The sequence below is a fragment of the Vulpes vulpes genome, chromosome 1, assembly GCF_048418805.1.
Source record: "Vulpes vulpes isolate BD-2025 chromosome 1, VulVul3, whole genome shotgun sequence".
Classification (NCBI taxonomy): domain Eukaryota; kingdom Metazoa; phylum Chordata; class Mammalia; order Carnivora; family Canidae; genus Vulpes; species Vulpes vulpes.
This window is the reverse complement of record NC_132780.1, coordinates 188,616,119-188,633,925: the sequence shown is the minus strand read 5'-3', so window position 1 is coordinate 188,633,925 and position 17,807 is coordinate 188,616,119.

The window sequence follows — 17,807 nt, the reverse complement described above, 5'->3', positions numbered from 1 at the left end:
TAGCTCAAACAAAATAGTGAACATTGCCATCACCTCTGAAACAATATATTATAGAAGTAGAAATCGTAGTCATTCTGGTCATGTTCCTGATCATAGGAGGAAAATATCATCTTTCATCTCATTTACTATGATATTAGCTATTAGTTTTTGAGACAACATTTACTAAGTTCCTTCCATTAGTGCTTCCATACATTTGCTTCCATTAGTGTTTGATGAGAGTTATTATCAAGAATGAATGTTGGGACAAATTTTTAATTTTACTTATTTTCCCCATTGCGTTTGTTTTTCACTTCATTGATTTCCACCCTGATGTGGATTATGTTCATTTTCTACTTTGTATTTTTGTTTTCTTTTCCTTTTTTCTGTTTCTTAAGGTGGAAACAATGGTCATTGATTTGAGATGTATTTCTTTATAAAAACGGAGTTTTGCATTATAAGTTTCCTTTTATGTTCTGTTGTAAACGCATCTCACAAATGTTGACATATTGTGTCTCCTTTTCATTCAGGACTAAATATGTTTTTAAAGATTTATTTATTTATTCATGATAGACAGAGAGAGATCGAGAGAGAGAGAGAGAGAAAGAGAGGCAGAGACACAGCAGGAGGAAGAAGCAGGCTCCATGCAGGGAGCCCGACGCGGGACTCGATCCCGTGACCCAGGATCGGGCCCTGGACCAAAGGCAGGCGCCAAACCGCTGAGCCACCCAGGGATTTAAAAATATTTTTAAATATATCTTTTGATTTCTTCTTGGACTCATAAGTTATTTAGAAGTATGATGTTTTTTCAAAATTTTACAGTATTTTGCTAAAATTTTCATTCTTGATTTTTAATTCTTGATTTTTAATTCAGTTCCATTGTGGGTAGAAAATGTATTTTGTTTTATTTAACACATTTCAGTTTAATAATACTGGCTTTATGGCCCAGGATATGGTCCATCTTGGTAAATGTTCTATGTTTCTAGTATCACAACATGAGAGTAGTTTAATTACATTTATTCCTTCCAAGTTTTGGCATTATTCCTGTCATACATTGAACTTCTACATGCATTGTGTACTTGGAAATACACTTTTATTATTTTTTTCTTTGGCCAATCCATTTAAAGATTTTAAATAATAACTATATTTACTCATGTAGTTACCATTTTTAGTGTTCATGATTACCTTTGTAGAATTAGTCTTCCTTCTACTATTATTTTCTTCTTTCAAAGGATTCTTTAAAGTTTTTTAAAATGGTTGTCCCCCTTGGTCTGCCTAAGGCATTATTTATTTATTGTTTTTTTTTTTTTGGAAGATATTTCACTGGACAGAAATTCTAAGTTGACAGTTAATTTCTTTATTATTTTAAAGATGTTACTCCACTGTTTTCTATCTAGCATTGTTTGTGAAAAAACAAACAAACCTTTTTTGTTTTGTTTTGTTTTTTAGTTATCCTTTTTCTTTAGTGTTTTAAAGATTTTCTCACAATCATTGACTTTAAGCAATTTGGTTTTAATGTACTTTGGTGTAGTTCTCTTCATATTTCATGCTCTTGCATTTCTTTAAACTGTTTGAATAATAGTTTTCACTCAATTTGTATAATTTTCAGCCTTCATCTCTTCAAATACTTTTGGTTCTCTTTCTTCAGGGACCCTACTCACATATCTGATCAGCAAGTTAAAGTTGTCTCTCAGATCATTGCTTGTCAGTTCTTTTTTTAAAGTGATTTTTCTCTTTGTATTTTATTTTGGAAACTTTATATTGCTATATTCAAGTATACTAAACTTTTCTCTTGAAATGAAATGTCTAATTCATCATGGGTCCCCAGTATATCTTATTTTTCACCTCAGGCATTGTCATTTCTACCTCTAGAATATCTTAAGATCTTTGACCTTTCTCTTACTTTATTTAACATATGTTATACTGTCATAAAAATATTTTAAATGCTCTTTGTAATATTTTCATCATGTGAGTCACTTGTGGGTCTATCTATGAGTTATTTTTCTTTTCATTTGATTTGCTTTATGCTGCTTCTTTACATACTTGTCAATTTTTTATTAGATGCTAGACATTGTGAATTTTACCTTTTTAGACATTAGATATTTTTGTATTCCTATAAATGTTCTTGAGATTTGTTCTAAAACAGTTAAATTATTTAAATATCATTTAATCTTTTGAATCTTACTCTTTGTCTTCACCAACTATAAATTGCTTTTCATTCCTATCAAATTGCAGGTACAGAAGCATATAGTATATGGTATTTTGTGTCTGGTTCCTTTTGTTTGTTTTGCTTTTGAGTTTCAACCATGTTTTCACACGTATCAGTAGTTTTTCTTTTTAGTGTTTTGTAATCCATTGTATGAATTCACAACACTTCACCTATCCATTCTCCTACTGATGGATAATTGAGTTCGTCATAATTTTGGACTATTCTGAATAAAGCTGCTACAAATGTTCTTGTACAAATATTTATTTAAACATATGTTTTATATTCTTTATACCAATGTGTACAATTACTGCCTAATAGGATAGATGTAAAAGAAATTAATAAATTGTCACTTTATTGAAATAGTAACATTCTTTTATGGTCCTACCAATGTTTTGTGTCAAATTGCTCCAACACCCCACTACCATTTGCTTTTGTCAGATTTTAAGGTGTTTTTCTTTTGTTTGTTTGTAGCCATTCTTGTGACTATGATGTAGTAAATTTTTTATTTCTGGAAGAAGTTGGACACCTTTCATCTTTTTAAATCATTTCTATATTTTTATTTATAAAAATGTATTTCATATTTTTTATTTAGCTACTCTGTATTATTAATTTTTGAAGCCCTTTGTATATTCTGAACACAAGAACTTGAATTAGATATTACTATTGTGCATATTTCCTCATAATCTGTAGCTGGGTTCCTATTTTTCAGTGGTGTCTTTTATTGAGCAGAAAACTTTTATTTTAATGAAGTACTACTAATCCATAATTTCTTTTATATTTAACTAGTATTATATGTGTTCTCTGTAAAAACTCAAATATAATCTCATATAATTTCTTAGAATCTTCATAGTTTTAGATTTAATGGTTAGGTCTGTGGTCAATCTGCTATTAATTGTTGTATACGGAGTGAGTTAAGAGTAGATCGATTTTTTTATATGGATTTCTCATGATTCCAACATCATTTCTTTTTTTAAAAGATTGGTTGATTAATTGATTGATTTATGAGGGATGCAGAAAGAGAAAGGCAGAGACATAGGCAGAGGGAGAAGCAGGCTCCCTATGGGGAGCCTGATGTGGGACTCAATCTGGGGACCCCTACTGGATCCCAGGACCCCAGGATCATACCCAGAGCTGAAGGCAGACACTCAGCCACTGAGCCACTCAGATGTCCACCAACATCATTTCTTGAAAATAATTCTTTCTACTGATCAAATCAACCTAGCAAATTTGTCAAAAATCAACTGTAGATCTACTTCAGGACTCTTGATTCTGTTTAATTGTTCCATATATTTGTCCTCATGACAACACCACATTCTCTTGATTATTACTGTTTTATATTACATCTTAAATAAGTAATGTATATCCTCCTATTTGGATATGAAATTGTTCATAATATTCTTGTATTACCTTCATTCTGTAAAAATTTTAGTAATGTGTTTTAACCATGATATTGGTCATTTGTATTCTTTGTTTTCTTTCTAGGGCTTAAATAATATTCTTAATTTTTTTCTAAAAACCATCTCTTGGCTTTTAAGTATTTCCCTAGTGATTATTTGTTACATCTTTGATTTCATTGTTGCTTGTATTATTTTTTTTTTAATTTTAGATATTGTTTGCTCTTTTTCTCTAGCTTGTGAGTGTGAACACTTAGATCATTGACTTTAATGTTTTACTTCTCTAATGAAAATATTTAAAGTTATAATCTTCCATATCAAGACTATAAGTCTTTATAAATATTAGCTTTATTTCATAAACCCTGATATTGTGTGTTTTGTTTTCTTTGAATACATTCTAATCTCTTTTGTGGTTTCTCATTGATTTATGGTTATTGTATGTAAATTTCTAATTATTTGCAGATTTCATTGATATTTTGTCATTGATTTTGAATGGATACTTTTCATTTCTAATTTAATACACTTGTGGTCTGATGTTCTATACCTTCCCATTTTATTGAAACATTTTCAAGGGCAGCCTGGGTGGCTCAGTGATTTAGCACCTGCCTTTGGCCCAGGGTGTGATCCTAGAGTCCTGGGATTGAGTCCCACATCGGGCTCCCTGCATGGAGCCTGCTTCTCCCTCTGCCTCTCTCTCTCTCTGTGTCTCTCCAGAATAAATAAATAAAATCTTAAAAAAAGAAACATTTTCAAGATCCAGGATATGATCTATTTTAGTAAGTGTTTCACATGCACATTTAAAAGAATGTGTATTTTACAACTCTTATAAGTACTGTTCTCTGGCAGGTCAAATGGATTAATGATGCTCATATTTCTATGTCTCTACTGACTTGTCTATTTGTTTTATCAATTGCCAGAGTGGACTTTAAAATAAAGATTTTAGCTGTGTTGAATTATGATTTTTTTTAGTAGATTATTTTTAGCTTTGTGGATTATATGTGTATTCCTCCCCTTAATTCTAAGAACTTTGGTCTGTTATTTATTGCCTAAACATTTAATATTATTATGTTTTCTGAGTGTATTCATCTTTTATCTTTATAACACATCCTTCTTTTCCTTTAGTAATGCCCCTGTTTTGAATTCTATCCCCTTGGATAATAATATAGTCATCAATTTTGAAATTTATAATACATATGTAATATATAGATTTGGCATAGATACCCTATATAAATTATGTACTTTATTTTCATCTCTACTTTCAACTTGCCCTTAATTCATTGTGGATCACTTATAAAAAGAATATTTTTGGGATTTGATTTTATATGTTATGATGATTTCTATTAAATGGAATAGTTGCCGATATTGGTATTCCCATATCCATTTCCTGAAAGTTCCCAAGTTCTAGTAGACATGTGTAGGTTCAAGCCACAGTTTTATCACAAGAGTCTGCTGAATCACTAAGTGATAGAAACAAATCACCACTCAAGTGAAATTTGAAATGTATCTTCTAGAATCAAAAAAACAAGGATGTTTTTGACCATCAACTATTTCCTTTGTACTGATTTTAAGAAACAACTTTTTTCTTACACTTTCTTATCAAATGTCCCATCATAGCTGATCATTTGGCACCTTTGCACATTTACAATATGGCTTACAGAATCATTTCTATTTAATAAAATCTATTTTCTTATTTACAAATTTTCAATACTAAATAAAGCAAAGAGTCAGAAAGCATTTTTCCATTGCATCTGAATTGTGAATATGCTAGTAGTTAATTTTTAATGAGCAGATAAATGATTTAATCCAATTAAAAAGCAAAATATTTTGTGGTGTGTCAAGAAGATAATAATTGCTTTTACACATATAATATTGTTACATCACAACCACAATACTTAATATTAGAATTTTCTCAATAACTCATTGTTTTATTTTCTGATGAAGTTCTCATTAATTTAAGCAGCTGATTACAGTAGTGGCTTGGTAAGAGTACAATGTGAATATCATTATACCATTTCAATATTTTTCTATAAGTAATATTAGTTTAAATAATGTTTTTAAAATTATTTGTTAAATCATTTAAGATTTCTTGACAGGTCAGATGAATTAAATCTGATTGCTCCCTGGTTTGATCTGTCAATTAAGTGAAAACAATTAAGAAATCTTGTATATGTAAGCATGACAAAAGCCACTGAAAAGGTTAAGTACTTGGAACTTATGAATAAAGATATCTTCTGACAGAGAAACCAGACTAAGAGTATAACTAAAAAGATGCAAACATTGTTTTTCCTTGAAGAGGAAAGAAAGTGTAAGAGGAAGGAGTCTTAGTCCATCTAAAGCATGGGAAAAAGGAAATCCCCAGTTAAATTAAAATCCTTTTGCCTCCATTATTCTCCCAGAAGATGATGTGTGGTTCACTAGTAGGAGAGATCTTTCCTTCTCAGGCAGGCACAGAGTGGGGATCCCTGATGATTTTTTGGGAAAAAGATAACTTGATTCTCCAAGCTGCTTAGACTCATACAACTCACTACCTATAATCTGAGTTTCATGTCACTAGCAAGTCTTGTACCACTTCTGAAAGTAATAATTGATTTCCCATTTTTCTTCCTAATTCTCAGCATTCTTATTGGGCAGAGAATACCTATAAGCCAATATACGTTTATAGTACACCTCAGGTAAGACTTATACTTTTTAATTAAAATTAAAGTATATTGTGATTTTTGGGTAATGCTAATTAGCTCACGCTAAATCCATATCTAGAAAAGACATGGCTGCCAGAGGTAGGTAGGGTTCCACATTTGAGTGGGCAATACTTAAGGGTTCTCTGCAACTGAGATTGGGAGAGGTAGTGAAAGAGATCCACGATAGGTTTATTAGGTATGATAAAAGAAATCAAGTTGACAGCTGAATCAGGTAAACCAGAAGCAGATGTAAAACATAAAGTAAAAGTAACATGTAATTATATATTAGAGTCAGTTAAGACATGGAAGAAAAATTTCCTCCCTTATTCTACAGTTTCATTGTGCAATAAGGTAGCCACCAGCCACATGTTGCTATTCACACATAAATTTAAAATAATTAAATAGACTTAAATGTTCTGTTTATCAGTTGGTCATTTCCATCCTCAATAATCACATGTGGCTAGTGGCAACTTTATTGACAGCACAAGTCTAGAGCATTTTCTTCGTCACAGTGTCTACTGAATAGTGTTGCTCTAAAGGAATGGCTTCAAACATTTGTAAATATCACAGAAACTTGCATTTGTATGGATAAATTATCTGGTTTAAATGTACCTTTTCCCAAAGGACAATTCTATAGAGCCCAACAACTTTTAATACAGATGACAAAACTAGTGACAGAACCTTTAAGCTTGTGACTAGATCTTGAACTGTGATGAAACATTAAGGTCTTGTGGAAACATACATATGTCTTTCTTGGCATCTCTCTCTAAAACTTCAATCAATATGTAAGAGTGCATTTCTGCAAGTTAGTCATGGATTCATTCATTCATTCATTCATTTAGAAAACACTGAGTACAATAAGCTATGGTAAAAATTATATTATAGGTATAAATAGGTATAAATATATATTTCTACATTCATATATATATATGAAGATATTCATTGTTCCTACAAGAATCTCATAGCCCAAAAGTGAAGGTATGTGTGCAAAAAAATCATTCCAATATATTGTCATTAATGCTATAATGGAAAAAGTTTTAGCTGCTTTTAAAAAGGTGATTCTTTCAGCAGTTTTGAGGGTAATTTAAGGGAAGATGAAGATTTGAGAGAGAAAGTAAGTTAATGTACCAGGTCTGAAGTAAGGTGGTAGTAGAGGTAATAGAAGAAGATAAATTCAAAAATATTTAGGAGGACAGCTGACTATAAACTCCTTGAGTATAGGTATTAACTCATTTAGTAAATTATCTCAAGTATATTATTTAACTAAATTATCACTTGTTGAATGAAGAAAATGGGAGGAAAAGTTAATACAATTGAATGATAACCAAAGGTAGAGGTGATGGAGGAAAAATGTATAAAGAATCCTCACACGTCTGTTCTATGTTCTTTCACCCTATTGTAAGACACACTCCCCCATGCTGTTGCCCAAGCCAGAAACCCTGGAGTCACTTTCTGTCCTCCTGTGTCTCTTCTCCACAAGCAATTATATCTCATGGCTCTATAACACTTTCATTTCTCTCAAAGTTGTTCAAATTCTTCATTCTCTTTTCTACTGGTTTTTTCTCTTTGTTTTGCTTTTCTTTACAGGAATTAAATAACAGCCACCTTTTTTTTTTTTTTTTTTTTTAGACTTGAATCTAGGTCCCCTCAAACTGATTCTCACCCTGCCACTGAGGTGGCTCTTTAAAAAAAAAAAAAAAAAGCTTTTATTTATTTGAGAGAAAGACACAGAGTCTGAAGGGGGAAGGGGCAGAGAGAGAGGGACAAGCAGACCCCCTGCTGAGCATACAGCCCGACATGGAGTTTGATCACAGGACCCAGGGACCATGACCTGAGCTGAAATCAGACACTTAACTGATTGAGCCACCCAAGTGTCCCTGAGGTAACTTTTTTTTAGATCTCAAATATGAATATAATCAAATCATCCCCCTCTTATATTTCAATGAGTATTCATTCCCTTACAGATGAGTAGAAACTCCTAAGGATGACTTATTTATTTATTTATTTATTTATTTATTTATTTATTTATTTTCTATTTAGTTATTTATTAAGATTTTATTTATTTGTTCATGAGAGACACAGAGAGAGGCAGAGACCCAGGCAGAGGAAGGGGAAGCAGGCTCAATGTGGAGAGCCCAATGCGGGACTCGATTCCGGAACATCAGAATCATGCCCTAAGTCAAAGGCAGGTGCTCAACTGCTGAGCCAGCCATGCATCCCACGATTTTCTGAAGCATTGCTTTAGAAAATAGAATACTTCCTTTCTCATCCCTACATCTATTCATAACCTGAACCATAAACTTTGAACCATTTTAAGCTTTCATAATTTTCATAATAAAGTGTGTTCCCATTCCTCTTTTTTGTCTTTAGACTTATTCCTCTACTGGCAACACTCCCCATCTCGAGCCCCGATACTTTGCCTGATTGTTTATGTTGGTTCAACCAGGCCATTTTCTGTACCATCTCCTGGGAAGGTTTTCTCCATTCATTTTTCCTGCTCCCCCCATCTGATTTAGGTAGCTTGTCCACAAAATTATATAACCCTGTACAAGCCTAGAATACTTTTCACAAAGGATTTTGATCTGTTTATTGTCTTATATTTGCTCTACATTCTTCAGCATCTAGCAGAGTGTTTAACAGTGACTTCCACCAGCTATAGAATACAAAGAAGGGAGATTTGGGGGAAATTTATAAGTGCTCAGTAGTTACATAGAGGTGTCTGGCAATCAGAGAAGTATTTTAGGCTCATCATATACGTGGAGTCACTGAAATCTAGCTAGTAGTTTAATCAATAAGATTGTATAAAATGCCCATAAAGACGGGAAGGGCAATGTCTCTAGGTGGTGATTTCTTGACTTGCTCTTCAGTTCAGAGTTTAATATCAAAGGCTAAATTAAAAGATTCACATATACTGGTAACCCATGCTTTCTTCTATCCTTCTGTTACTGGTTTAGTCATGCTAATGAAATTTTTCATACTGTATTTTTCTTATACTATTTATTACAACTTCTTTAATTTTGAACTTGATTCCCCTAACATTTGTGCATTGCCAAATCACTTGCACAACTTTCTTTGCCACTCTACTAATTTTTTGCCAATGGAGTTTTAACTATTAATTGGTGACCTGTTGTTTTCCTGAGACACCACTGTTCAGTTTTTTTAATGAGTATTTATTGAAAATCTAAGCTTCGAACAGACAAAAATAAGTTATGTGAAGGAGAATGGGACATTGCCTCCTCATTGCTTATTGAATAATCAAGAATGACTTTTCCCTACTAGTAGACATAAGTGTTTTTTTTTTTTTTCTTTTTTTTACTGGAAAGCTCAACAAAGTCTTTGCAAATGTAGATCCATGCATTTCCAACATTTTGCTTAAGGTGACATGCTCATGTATGCTCTAAGGGTTTTCTGGGTGCTCTTCTTAGAACCTCAATTGACAGAATTGCCTGTGAAAAACTCGAATTTGATTACATAACTCCTCTAATCAAAAACTTTTAGTGCTTCTAACTATACTAAAAATCCAGAATTCTTCACATGGGCAACAAAACCTCCAATGATTTTGTTTAATGTTACCTGCTGATCTTACTCTTGAGTCAGTCATTTTGTCCTTACTCCCTTTGTTTTGGCTACACCAGTCTTCACTCTTCTCTGATTCTGTGTTTTCACACATGCTATTTAACCTTTGAGTGGTTCTCTAGAACTTTCATCTTTCCTCTCTCTCTCTCTGTGTGGTGCAATTCCAATTTTCAGCTTAACCTAAAATTTCATTTACTCAGCCACCCTTTATTCATGAACGTAAAGTGCATCCTCTAATGCTCTCCACTTACTATACAGCATAGTGGTTTAATATGTAACAAGATATTGATTTTGTGTAATTATTTGTGTAATGTTTGCCTACCCATTGTACTGTAAGCTATAACACAGGAAAACCCAATCTGCTGGATAATCATTCAATCCTTAGCTAATAAGATAATATCTGGCTCACAGGAGGTGTTTAGGGAACATTTGTGGTATCAACATGCTTCAAAATATTTTCTTTAGAAGGAAGTTAATCATAAATAATAATTTATGGACTTTAAACTAGTCTTAGGAAAATATTACTGACACATGTAAAAATTTATTTTCATTCTTCCCCTACTGGAATTTAACTAGTTTTATTTTTTAAATATTTTATTTATTTATTTATGAGAGACACAGAGAGAGAGGGAGGCAGAGACATAGGCAGAGGGAGAAGCAGGCTCCATGCTGGGAGCCCAATGTCAGACTCAATCCCGGTACTCCAGGATCCCAGAGCTGAAGGTAGATGCATTTAACCGCAGAGCCACTCAGGCATCCCTGGAATTAAACTAGTTTTAAAACTAAATTTCTTACATTTTCAAGCTATAAAGTAGATTAAATTTATTTCCAAAAGAAAGATTTGCATATCACAAATAATGTGCACCTATCATATTATATAAAATACCCTACTGAGTCCTGGAAGACTTCAAAAAGAGATGTTAGATACATTTCTACCAGTGAGTTAGACCATGATAACTGAGCAGAAAATTCTGATAGAGATGAGGATGAGAACCTTTAAGGTATAGCAAATGCATAAAATGAGAAAATTCTTGGCAAAATTATTAATCAGTTATTTGGTATTTTTGAAATATAGAGTATACGTGTGCAATAATGAAAATTGGGCTAAAAAGACAGCTTGGAATCAGTTTGTGTAGAGTTCAAAATGTCTCTAATTGATATGTCAAAAAGTTATTATTTATTTTTACAGGTAACAGAAAAAAAAAAAAAACAATTAAAAACTATTTTGCTCTTTGCAGTGAACAAATGACTTTTCATGTTCCATTTTGTAAATAACCATATTGGGAGTGTTGAAGAATTAAAAAGCAAACTATTGGAAACAAAAACTAGATAAAAAGTGCTCACATTGGGATAGAGAAAGATAATGAGTCTGACTCTGTATAGGTGTATAGAAAGAATCCAAAATACCTAAGGGTATGTACTCATTTGTTTTTGCAGCTGGTACACAAAGTATATCCCTGAGACAGACTGTAGTTCCTATGTATCTGTTTAACTTGGAGGTCTGCATTAGTCTTGGAAACATAGTTGGAGATAGAGATAAATGCTGAGGAGAGTGGATGTAGTGATTTCAGCAGTCTACCTTTGAAAAGAGGGACATGAAAACAAGTAATTCCAAATAGGTTGGAAACATTTAAAGTCAGGAAGAAACAAAGCCACCTATTATATTCAACATTGCATTAGGAGTCATAGACAGCTCTAAAGACAAGAAGAAACTTAAAAACAAAAGACTAAAGGAGGAGATAAGACATTCATTATTTGCATATTATGTGACTGTTTACATAGAGAATCCAAAATAATCTAGAGACAAATGTATAGAAATAAAAAGAGATTTGGGCAAAGTGGCTGAATATATGATATCCTTATATATCTTCATATACAAGGAACAAACACTATAAAAACAGTATTTTAAAAAAGACACCATTTATAATAGTTACAAAAACTATAAATTACCTAGGAACAAATGAAACAAATATATGTGAGAACTATATGCAAAAAAAAAAAAAAAAAAAAAAGGCAAAGGACATTAAAGCAAGTTAGTGTTCATGAGTGAGAAGATAATATCAAATAAATACAAAAATTATTTTCAAAATACAAAGATTTGATTTCATTGTGATTAAAATTCCAACAGTTATGTTTAGGTGTGTGTTGTTTCACTTATTGATTATGAAATTTAGGTGATATAACAAGATAATTCCAAAGACAAAGAATAAGAAAAGATTAAATATAAAACCCAGAAACAGACCCGTGCATGTGTCAAATCCTGATAGGTTCCAGATGTAGCATAACAGATCACTGAGAAAAGGATATACCATTCAACAAATTAAGTGAGGGGACAAAATGTTTATACAGGTGGGGGAAAAGGGAATGTACACATTTAAATTGAACTAAAATTAGGAAGTAAAACTTTAAAAAATTTAGAAAAACATAGATGAATATCATTCTGTTATCAATAAAGGAAGGATTTCTTAAACAGAATATCAAAAGTGTAAAACAATAAAGTTATAGGATGATACATTTGGCGACATTAAAATTAGCAACCTATGTTTATCAAATAGACTTTTTAAAAAGTGAAAACACAGAGGTAACAGGAGAGGAAATATTTGCAGAAAATAAAACCAAATAACACGTTAGATAATATCAATACTATTTAGGGTCCTAGAAATCATTAAGAAAAAAAATTCAATAGAAAACTGGGTAAAAGTCCTGAGTAGACCCTTGAAAGAATATGAGACACATGTAGCTAATACACATGGGAGATGACCAATAACACTAGTCAACAGAAAAATGCAAACCAAGACCACATGGCATTTGACACATTTGATAAGCAATTTTTTAAAAAAAATATCTGAGAAAGACCAAGAATCAGAGGGAAAATATTCTCCTACATACTGATGATTTAGGTGCTGACTGGTAAAGGTTTGGCAGTGTTGTAGAGTAGAACATGGACATACCCCAAGGCTCAGAATATATATGTATATATGTATATATAATAAATATTTTAACACATGGATACCAGAAGACATATATAAAGATATGTACATACTAGCACAATATATAACTTAAAAAATTTCTGATAGACATTGACTAGAGGAAAATAAATAAGTAATGGTAGATTTAGTCAAATATTATACAGCAGTGCAAAATAGTGAATAAGAGCTATCAGGAAAAACATGACAAATCTTAATGGCATAGTTTTATGCTAAAAGGAAGTTTCAGAAAACATAGAATATTATACTTCTTCTCTCTCTCTCTATCCCTCTGTCTTTCTGGAAATTCTCATTTCCACCATCTATTGTCTGGAGGTAAGTAGAGGGACGGAGGGGTTTAAGGAAACTACTGAAATTACTGAAAAGCTTGGGAAAGATGAGGATATAGGTGAAATGGGAGTAAAAGAAGTTTCCATGGAAACAAAATGGAAAAAAAAAGCTTTTGTTCAGAGACTGTAATTTCAGAGTTTGATATCTAGAAGTGAGAGTTTATTTCTAGTGTTGCTGAAGGCAAGGATGTGGGTTACTAAGATTGCTTTAGAGCCAAGGGGCTCAGGATAGTTATTGGGTACTTATTGTGGATCAAGTTTATTCTTGTTGATGTCTTGTTGCTTTAAAAAAAAAAAGGAAGAGGATTATTTTCTATCAATCTTATATCATAGTCTGTTTAAGAGCTTGTCTGAGAACTCAAGAATATGCTATGGCTATGTCTACTTAGTCAATAGCCTAGAGTGGTTGCTGCACACCAGTCTTTTACCACAAGATGAACACTCCAATGTTCTGTAGGGAACGGCTCAAAAAGGCCCAAAAAGTATCTGCACACCTTTTATTCATATGCAATCTTGCATGCACAAGAGAAAATATTAAGCATTGGAGTGTCTATTCATCCCAAGCCCCTTCCTGCACACAGCCTTTCCAGTGGGGTCCTGCTCTTCCTTTCAATGTCTGATGGATCTCAACATAAATAAAGGATGGGCATGACATTCATGGATGCTCACAGGAAATGGTGCCACATATGGGCAAGACTTCCCATCAATTACATTAGACTCACTAAATGAGTTTCCTTATGTTACAGGATGGCAAGGTTCAAATAACACATGGACCTATGTTCCCCTGAGCAATGCTGGGAAGATTGAGATAAAAACCATCTCTGCTTGGATTTGGTTTAGTGATGGTTCCAGAAGTAAAGCACCCAATCAACTTCATGACCAAATGCTGGCCAGAGTTCCAGGAATATAGAACACTGGAGTCAGTTTGACTTGCGATGTCAGTAAGAGCCCCAGCTACCAGCAGATGCATCTCCCAGGTACTCTTCAGATTTACAATGTATGTGCCCTTATGTTCTTCCAGTCATCAAAGCTGATATAAGCTAATCACATTTCTGCAGTAAAGAATTCGAGGAAATACTCTCATTTTCCATCTGTAGGACATTAAGTGCTGCAGTCATTAACCTAAGACAAGCTCTATAGACCCCTCCCTGGGTTTCATGGAAAGATTATGAAGTTGTGAAACATCATAATCCTACTCCTCTGGCAACACATTCACTATCTCCTTTATAAACCCACCTTCATCATCCAATAATTAAAGTTTAGAAATGGGTGAGGCTTTGTCCCAGACCCTCATCTCCTCCTACTCGTGCTCTTTACTGAGGCTTTTTTTTGTTTACATTCACTATTTCAATTAATATCTCTTCGATGTTGGGATCTCTGGGTGGCTCAGCGGTTTAGTGCCTGCCTTCAGCCCATGGCTGATCCTGAAGACCCGGAATCAAGTCCCACAATCGGGCTCCCCGCGTGGAACCTGCTTCTCCCTCTGCCTATGTCTCTGCCTCTCTCTCTCTCTCTCTCTCTCTCTCTCTCTGTCTCTCATGAATAAATAAATAAAATCTTTAAAAAAAATCTCTTCTGGGGATCCCTGGGTGGCTCAGCGGTTTAGCACCTGCCTTCTGTCCAGGGCATGATCCTGGAGTCCTGGGATCGAGTCCCACATCAGGCTCCCAGCATGAAGCCTGTTTCTCACTCTGCCTGTGTCTCTGCCCCCCCCCTCTCTGTGTGTCTCTCATGAATAAATAAATAAAATCTTTAAAAAAAATCTCTTCTAAAGTCAATTGATGTTGACTTTAATATTCACTCATTTACACCAGACTAACTCATAAATGTAAGTTACATACAAGAAATTTCCACTTGGATCTTTCAGAGATAATTCCACCTGTGTTGAAAACAACATGCATTCTCTTCCTCATAAATCTAGAAATTTCTTATGCATTTTTCCATTCCTATTTGGGTTTATAACAATTAGCTGGGAGAACCATAACTCTGATATAGATTCACATAACATAGTTGATATTACTAGTTCTCACAAAACCAGTTTTGCTCTCCTTCCAGACTGCAACCCCCTAGAGCACTTGTGAGCCCCTTAAAATAGTTCAGGGCCATATGAATAGATCCAATTAAAAGCCTTTGTGAAGATGTTGTAGGAGAAGGTTTATGGCTCTGGATTATGAATTACCACAGGGAAAATAATAGCCATAGAGAGACATGCAAAAACAAAAACAAAAAACTCACAGCAGAGTTTTCATGAATGTAAAATAAACTTTCATTTTGATAAGCCATTGAGATGTCATTGTTGCTTGTTATGATGACCAAATATAGAGGCAAATAACACTGCAGTCATTTTGTCTGAGTTTGATAGCTATTAAGACTTTTAAATTTTAAGTTTTCCCATCAGTAGTTTCCTTGTCCATAAAATGTGATAGTATTAATCCTAACATCATAGGGTTGCCTAAAGTATTGGAGGAAGTAATTTATATAAAGCACTCATAAGTTATGAGACAACAATTATTAACAAACTTTATATTTATTGTTGACTTCACCAGAAAATTACGTGAATTTTTGCCTACTAAATATCTTTTGAGTCTGTCTCTTTCTATTCACTTTTATTGTTCCCAAGTTTAATAAAACTAACCAGACTACTAATTGATAAGACCTCTTCACTAATCTCCCCATATCCACTCTGGTACCTATTTTAACTGAGCTCCAAATTGCAGCCTGAATGGTTTTTACAAAATGAAGATCTTATCCAACAATCTTGTTTCTGCTTAAGAGATTTAAATAGTTTGCCATTGCTCTTTGGATAAAGATCAAATCATTAAGGTCACCTGTACCATCTTGTTAAGGTCTGGCTTCTAGCTATATTTTAAATGTATCCCAGTTAAGTGTTCCCATGCCTTCTTTGGGCTCCATCAGCACTATCTGTTAGTATATGCCAAAAGTCTCCTGCCACATGACTTTTACATGTATTTTGTCACAGGCTTGTGAATTTTTTTCTTTGCTGAGTATCTACTCATCATCCTTCATTGTCGAAGTGCAAACATCACACTCAGAGAAGCTTACCCTGATCCTCTAGTCTAAAATAAGTTTCCTTTATTAAAATTCTCATAAAACACTGTATCCTTATTTCCATCACCTGTGTGGGAAAAACTCAAATGCATTTTGGTAAACTTTAGACAGGGGCTACATAATGGGGATTTGACTCTATTTCATTCTGTTTCAACAAGAACGTTGTCAGTGTTATAAAGTCAAATGTTGGGTCACTGTTTACTTCTACCCTACAAAAAAATAAGACCTTTTTAAAAAAAGAGAACAAAAGGGAAAAATCAACACAAATGGGAATAGCACAGGTCAAAAAAATAGGCAAAGTTATGGTGTCATATTTTGCACATAATGGGAAATTACCACCATGAGTAATAGAATGGCAGTAATGTAATAATAGCATAGTTAACAGTTTATGTTCTCCACACCTGGAAGACTCCTGCCCTGTGCCAAGGTTTGAAGTCAATAAAAGTTATATACTCCCAGGAAGAAAATATAAATCAGTAATGTGTCTCGTTATACCAATACATGCTTCTCTGTGCATCTTTTAAAAACATAAACCAATTTTTCATATTTTTACTTCTTAAATTGTACTGCTTGATATCTAGTGAGGGAAGTCTCATCATTCACCAGAATCTAACAAAATCAAGCACTTCCTTGACAGCACTTTATAATTTGTATTTATGTATTTGGTACAATTGATTTAGATCAGCCTCCTCTTCTAGACTCTAAAGTATGACACCAAGCAACATGCCTCTTTTTTGATCAGCACTGCATACACAGTATCTAACACAAAACTTGGTTTGTAATGTGAATTCACTGATTTTTTTTATATAAACAAATGGGCACACATTTAACTGATTAATGTTAGCAGGGCACAGAGGAACAGGCCAATTCTAACCAAGGTATACAAATTTTCAAAGAATGAGAAAGAGTATCTTGGGAATCAAAGTAATAGCTAATATAAGTTAAAGGAATTCTGCAGAGCAAAGGAATTGTGAATTACTTCCTCTTTTGTTGAGTTTCAAACAAATAATATCATAAGGGAAAACACAGGTCTCCATTAGAGAGATTTAGGAACATAAAGGAAAACAGTAAGATATGAGAGTATCTGATGAAAGAGAGAGTGAAAGGTGGTGGTAGATGGTACATGAGTGGTAAATGAGCAAAATGGGGGATTCATAGTGTAAAGTCAGGTTTAGTGGGCTGGGTGAGAGACTTTAAAACACCAGGAATGGCAGAGATTGTGGTTTGTTTCCTTGTGCTTGTTTATATATTTTCCTCAGTTGTTGAACCCCTGACTGTTAGCTGGCACATGGCTCTCTGAATTCAAGTCTTCATTTCCTAACCTACCTTACAACGAAGTGTGGACATATAACTTAGTTGACCATGCAACTTGTGATATGTGACCTCACAAGAAAGGAACAAGACCTTCCTGGTTTCCTTTAGTTCCTTCTTCCTTGTAGAAATTTGGCTACAGTAGCTGGAGGTATAACAGCTATCCTAAACCATGTGAAGACCTTAGATTAGAAGCTGGGATGTAGACAAATGTTAAAAAAAAAATACTTTTAATCTATTATAGAAATATGTATGTGTGGTGTGTCTTTTATTTCCCC